The sequence below is a fragment of the Octopus sinensis genome, linkage group LG7 (genome assembly GCF_006345805.1).
Source record: "Octopus sinensis linkage group LG7, ASM634580v1, whole genome shotgun sequence".
In the NCBI taxonomy this organism is placed as follows: domain Eukaryota; kingdom Metazoa; phylum Mollusca; class Cephalopoda; order Octopoda; family Octopodidae; genus Octopus; species Octopus sinensis.
This window is the reverse complement of record NC_043003.1, coordinates 299,700-304,747: the sequence shown is the minus strand read 5'-3', so window position 1 is coordinate 304,747 and position 5,048 is coordinate 299,700. Positions and strand designations below refer to the sequence as shown.

The 5,048-nt window shown below is 40.8% G+C and overlaps 1 long non-coding RNA gene across 1 annotated transcript in view; it reads right to left on the bottom strand.

Annotated features, from left to right (window-relative positions):
• LOC118764060 overlaps positions 1-3,918 on the bottom strand; it is a 24,052-nt gene extending 20,134 nt beyond the window's left edge. The window contains exons 1-2 of the long non-coding RNA XR_004999848.1: positions 3,903-3,918; positions 3,689-3,694 (exon numbers count right to left, since the gene is read on the bottom strand). This is a non-coding gene — a long non-coding RNA (uncharacterized LOC118764060). The remainder of the gene's footprint in view (positions 1-3,688; positions 3,695-3,902) is intronic.
• Positions 3,919-5,048: the final 1,130 nt, after the last annotated feature.

The following is a 5,048-nucleotide window of genomic DNA, read 5'->3' as shown; positions in this document are numbered from 1 at the left end:
TCGAGGGATCGCGGGTTCGAATCTCAGACCAGACGATGTGTGTGTTTATGAGCAAAACACCTAAGCTCCACGCGGCTCCGGCCGAAAGTAATGGCGAAACTTCTGCTGACTCTTTCGCCACAACTTTCTCTCACTCTTTCCTCCTGCATCTTGCAGCTCATCTGCGATGGACCGGCGTCCAGTTCAGGTGGGGAACCTATACGCCAGGAAACCGGGAAACCGGCCCTTATGAGCCAGGCATGGCTCGAGAAGAAACAATCAAAACACGTTCCCTCTTCTCAAACCCATAAAGAGAAATATACTCATTTGCATAAACCAAGCGAGAAGGAGAAGAGAACGAAATAACCCCTCAAAACGAGAGAACCATTAAAACATATGATGTCAAATACGTCAGTGTCAAATCAGCGACGCCGGATAAGCAGCGTCGAAACAGCTGTACCGAAACGTCTCACACTCTGTAATACTCGTTCAATAACACACACAAAATAGAATTTGTTCAAACACATATAATTTACTTCCTTTTCCTCATCTTGACAAATGGCTACTTGTACGAAACATTTATTTTGTTTATTGCAGCGTAATACACAAACTTTGTTTATTCTTGTGCTGCTGTTGTTATTGCTGTTTATTACATTTTTATCTTTTTAAACGATATAACTTAATTTCTCTAAATAAATATATTTATTAAATTTAATGATGAAGCAAATTGACAAAGAAAACAAGACAACATGATATTTCATTAATCCAGTCGCTGGACTCCATTTTGCCCACACCACGCTCCTCATAATTATCAACGATTCGCTTAATCGTCTTTTATTTATTTTAAAAGAAAATATATAGTTACCACTGACTTAGTTTGGCTCAACCATCGCTAATCAGAAAAGAATTGCTGATGAAATTAGCATTTTCAGTGAGCACACACACACACATATATATATATATACGACGGGCTTCTTTCAGTTACCGTCTACTAGATCCATTCACAATGCTCTAATTGGCCCAAGGCTATAGTAGAAGACACTTGCCTAAGGTGCCACGCAATGGTACTGAACCCAGAACCATGTGGTTGGTAAGCAAGCTACTTACCACACAGCCACTCCTGCGCCTATACACACACACACACACACACACTCACACACACTCACATAAGGATAAGCATATTAAAAGGGCTCCGTGGGAAAACTCATTTAAATAAAAGGGCTGGAACCACTGTTAGGAACCTTTGTGAAAAGGTTGGGAACCACTGGCCGATAGTGTCCTTCCTTATTCAAGACGATAGGCTACTACTTGTGGGAAATTTAATTCCTATTTCTAGTTGGCTCAGCGATTACGTACAAGTCCCTTCGTCAGCTAAACTAGATCCCCCGACAGGAAGGCCACCAGGTCACCAGCAATAAATTATCTTAACATTGGTGCGGGTGCGCGTGGCTAGTGGTTAGGGGTGTTGGACTTACGATCGTAAGATTATGAGTTCGACTCCTGGACCAGGCTCTGTGTTGTGTTCTTGAACAAAACACGTCATTTCTCGTTGCTCCCGTCCACTCAGCTGGCAAAAATGAGTGGTCCTGCGACGGAGCAGCGTCCCATTCAGAAGGGGAATTTCTACGCCATGAAACCAGGGAACCGGCCCTTATGAGCCTGGCATGGCTCGAGAAGGTCACTTGATGTTTTTTACTAACATTGATGCAGAAGGCTAGAGCATATTTATGGGTACTTGTTTTATATATCCCTAAAAGATGAAAAGTAAAATCGACCTTGCTAGGATTTGAACTCACATCGTAAAGCCTCGTTACTAAGTACTACAAGCCATTGGACGTGGGGGGTGCTTAGTCATTTCAACAAAAATAACTTTAATGTCATAACAAAAATAATACAAAAAAAAAGAAAACGTCGCTGAAGTGAGATTTATGTTTACCTTTAACATATAATGGTACCTAAGCAGGGGCAGACTGAGCCGTCGGTCAATCGGGCACTGCCCGAGGGTCCAGAGCTTTGAGAAGTCCGCACACTACATATTAACTCTACTAAAACACACATTCAAAGGGACAGTTATGCCCGGTAAACAGTTATGCCCGAAGGCCCTTGATATTTTCAGTCCGTCCCTGTACCTAAGTACCGCTTCTGTAAAGTGCTACTGGTGATTGAGTCTACCTCTACTGTATGATACATTAGGAACTTTTGCTCCTATACAAAGAAAGCTGAAACGTAGAAGGCAGGCATTCTCCAAATACAAGAATAAAAAGACGATAAGAATTTGCAAATACGGCCGCAAATCGTTTTAATCTTGACACTGCATACAAATTACAATATTTGTGCAGAGAGAGAGATAAAGGCAGTTTGTGTGCGTTCGTATTCGTATAGATAAGAGGTGGTTATGTTTGACCGTTACATCGCTTGGAATCACAGCAGGAAGTAAATACGTCTAATCACTTTGGTTGCGCCGTCCAAATGCTATAGTTTTAATTCTCCCACAATGCAACACCACGACGTGCACCATCCAGTGGTCAATTGGTTTCAAGGGAGATAACTGTCTACAATATTATAACGTTTAAGTGTTTAAGAATACCTCATCTGTTTGGTAAGTGTGTTTAAATATTTAAGAGGACTTCTATTATATGATGCATGCTATGACAGTTAAATGTTTGAGTGTACCTCTACTTTCGGGTGACGCTGAAGTGCTTAAGAGGACCTCTATTCTATGGTGGTTGATACGATGTTTAACTACGTAAGTGTTTACGTGTACTTCTGTTATATGGTGCAATAACACTTAAGTGTTCGAGTTTGCCTCTTCTATATGATACTCTGGTGTTTAAGTCTACCTTCACTGCATGGGGTTATGTTAAGTCGTTTGTCGTTCAACACCAGACGAACTCTCAATGAACAACGCCACAGGGTGTTCAAAATGTCTCTCCGCAGGGAATTTCTTTCATCCTGCGCATCACCATGGCGCTACTTCAAGAGTTTTTCGGTGAACGGATTATTTCGAAGGAACTTTGGCCACCAATATCACCTGATTTAACACCGCCAGACTTTTTTCTGGGGAGCAAGTAAAGGATCAGTATACAAGAATCGCCCGAAAACCATTAGATACTTACTGCGGAGAGACTTTGTGAACACCCTGTATCAACAATGGAATTCCAACCACAGAAAGATTGTATCCAACATGTCTCTTTAATCTAATTATTTATTCAGATTTCAAGACGGCACAGATTTGAGGAAGATTTGGCTGCTATCTTTATTAGATAGATCAATCATGTAGAAGTTCCCTCATTACATTGGGTACCATTAAGCAAATCTTATTGCTGTATTCATTAGTGGTAATGTTGTGTTATATACAACTGTTTTGTTAGCTAACAATCCAAAGGTTTAGCTTCAAGTCATGGCTGAAGCTACATGAATATAGCTTCAATGGAAACCCTACCATGCGTAATGTACAGCTTACAACCAGAGTGGCATGCCCTAGAAAAGTGATATAAAACTAAGTCTTCAGTTGCTGTTCAAACAAACAAAAGACAACAGCAGGAGGTCTTTCGAATGCTCCTAATTTTTCTCTTTCAGTCAAAATATTTGTCCTTCCTTATTCTTTAGATTACTTTATCCAAATGAATTAGGTCTCCTAAAGCAATGGAGCCTAAGCACTTAAATATTTAAAGATTTCAACCGAACGTTCGTCAAACTGGCGGAACACATTTCTCTCCACACGGGACTAATTGCAAAATATGAACTTCGTGTTTCCAAGCACATGGTTCCGAGTTCAGTCCCACTGCATGGCACCTTTGGCAGTTATCTTCAACTATAGCCTCAGGCCAAACAAATTCTTGTGAGTGGATTTGATAGACGGAAACTAAAAGAAGCCCGTCGTATATGTGTGTGTGTGTATTTGTGAGTGTGTGTGTGTATACATGTGTGTATGTTTATCTCCCACAGGTGTTGGTGTTTTTACATCATCCATAACTTAGCACTTCGGCAAAAGTCACCGATAGAATAAGTACCAGGCTTCAATTAAAATGTGCTCTAGTTGATTCGGTCTAATAAAATTCTTCGAGGCGGTGCCCCAGCATGGCCGCAGTCTAATGACTAAAACAAGTAAAAGATAAAAGATGTGTGTGTGCGCGCGCGACGAGCTTTCACACAACAGAATTAATTCAGAAGACATTGATCGGCCCGGGCTATAGTACAAAGCACTTACGCAAGGTGCCACGCTGTTGGCTTGAACCCGAAACCACATGGCTGGAAAGCCAACTTCCCAACCGGGGTGTCGGAATGCTTGTTGAAGAATTGGGGATTTTTCACTGGTACTGTGATAGGTCCGAGAACGAAACACGTAATATCCAATTGGCCAGTACCATATTAGGTAACACTGTCAAGGCGCCAATTCGTGGACGGGACGCGATTGAGTGCATCTCTGTTCTGTGGTACTCAGATAGGTTTGGGCTACATTCAAATTTAAGGTTGTGACAAAATCAGTCCTGATGAAAATAGAGAAACACAACTTAAAACAAATATATAAAAGCAGAAATAAATTATACAGATGTACGTGGCTATCTACACCTTGAAACACATCAGTATATACACTATATATATATATATATATATATATATATATATATATACATACATACTCAAAGTATGGGGGCTTAGATCACAGGTGATCGAAACGATTAGCTACGCTAGGTAAGTGCTGTAACGGATTACTGGGGCTCCAAAGTTAGAGCCGAGATTCATAAGATCGTATATGACTTGAGATGTTTGCCTTGCCTTAATGTTTGACGTTGACAACATCGACATTCCTCTCTGTGTTTGTGAAATCTTGTGTCCCTGCCGTAAGGCTTCATTTCCACACGCGCCAGCTTTATTTAATTCGTCCTTAGTCGAAAGACACCTGTTGTTATGTCCTGTTATTATTTTTATTGTATTTATATTTGTGTAACACTGTCCGTTTTTTCCGTCCTTGTTTTTGTATACATTCGCTGCTTTCTTCTAAGGAATCTAATGCTCTTAGCTTAGTTTTTCCTTGGGGCTGGCCAGATTGGAGCAATCTCAAGTAT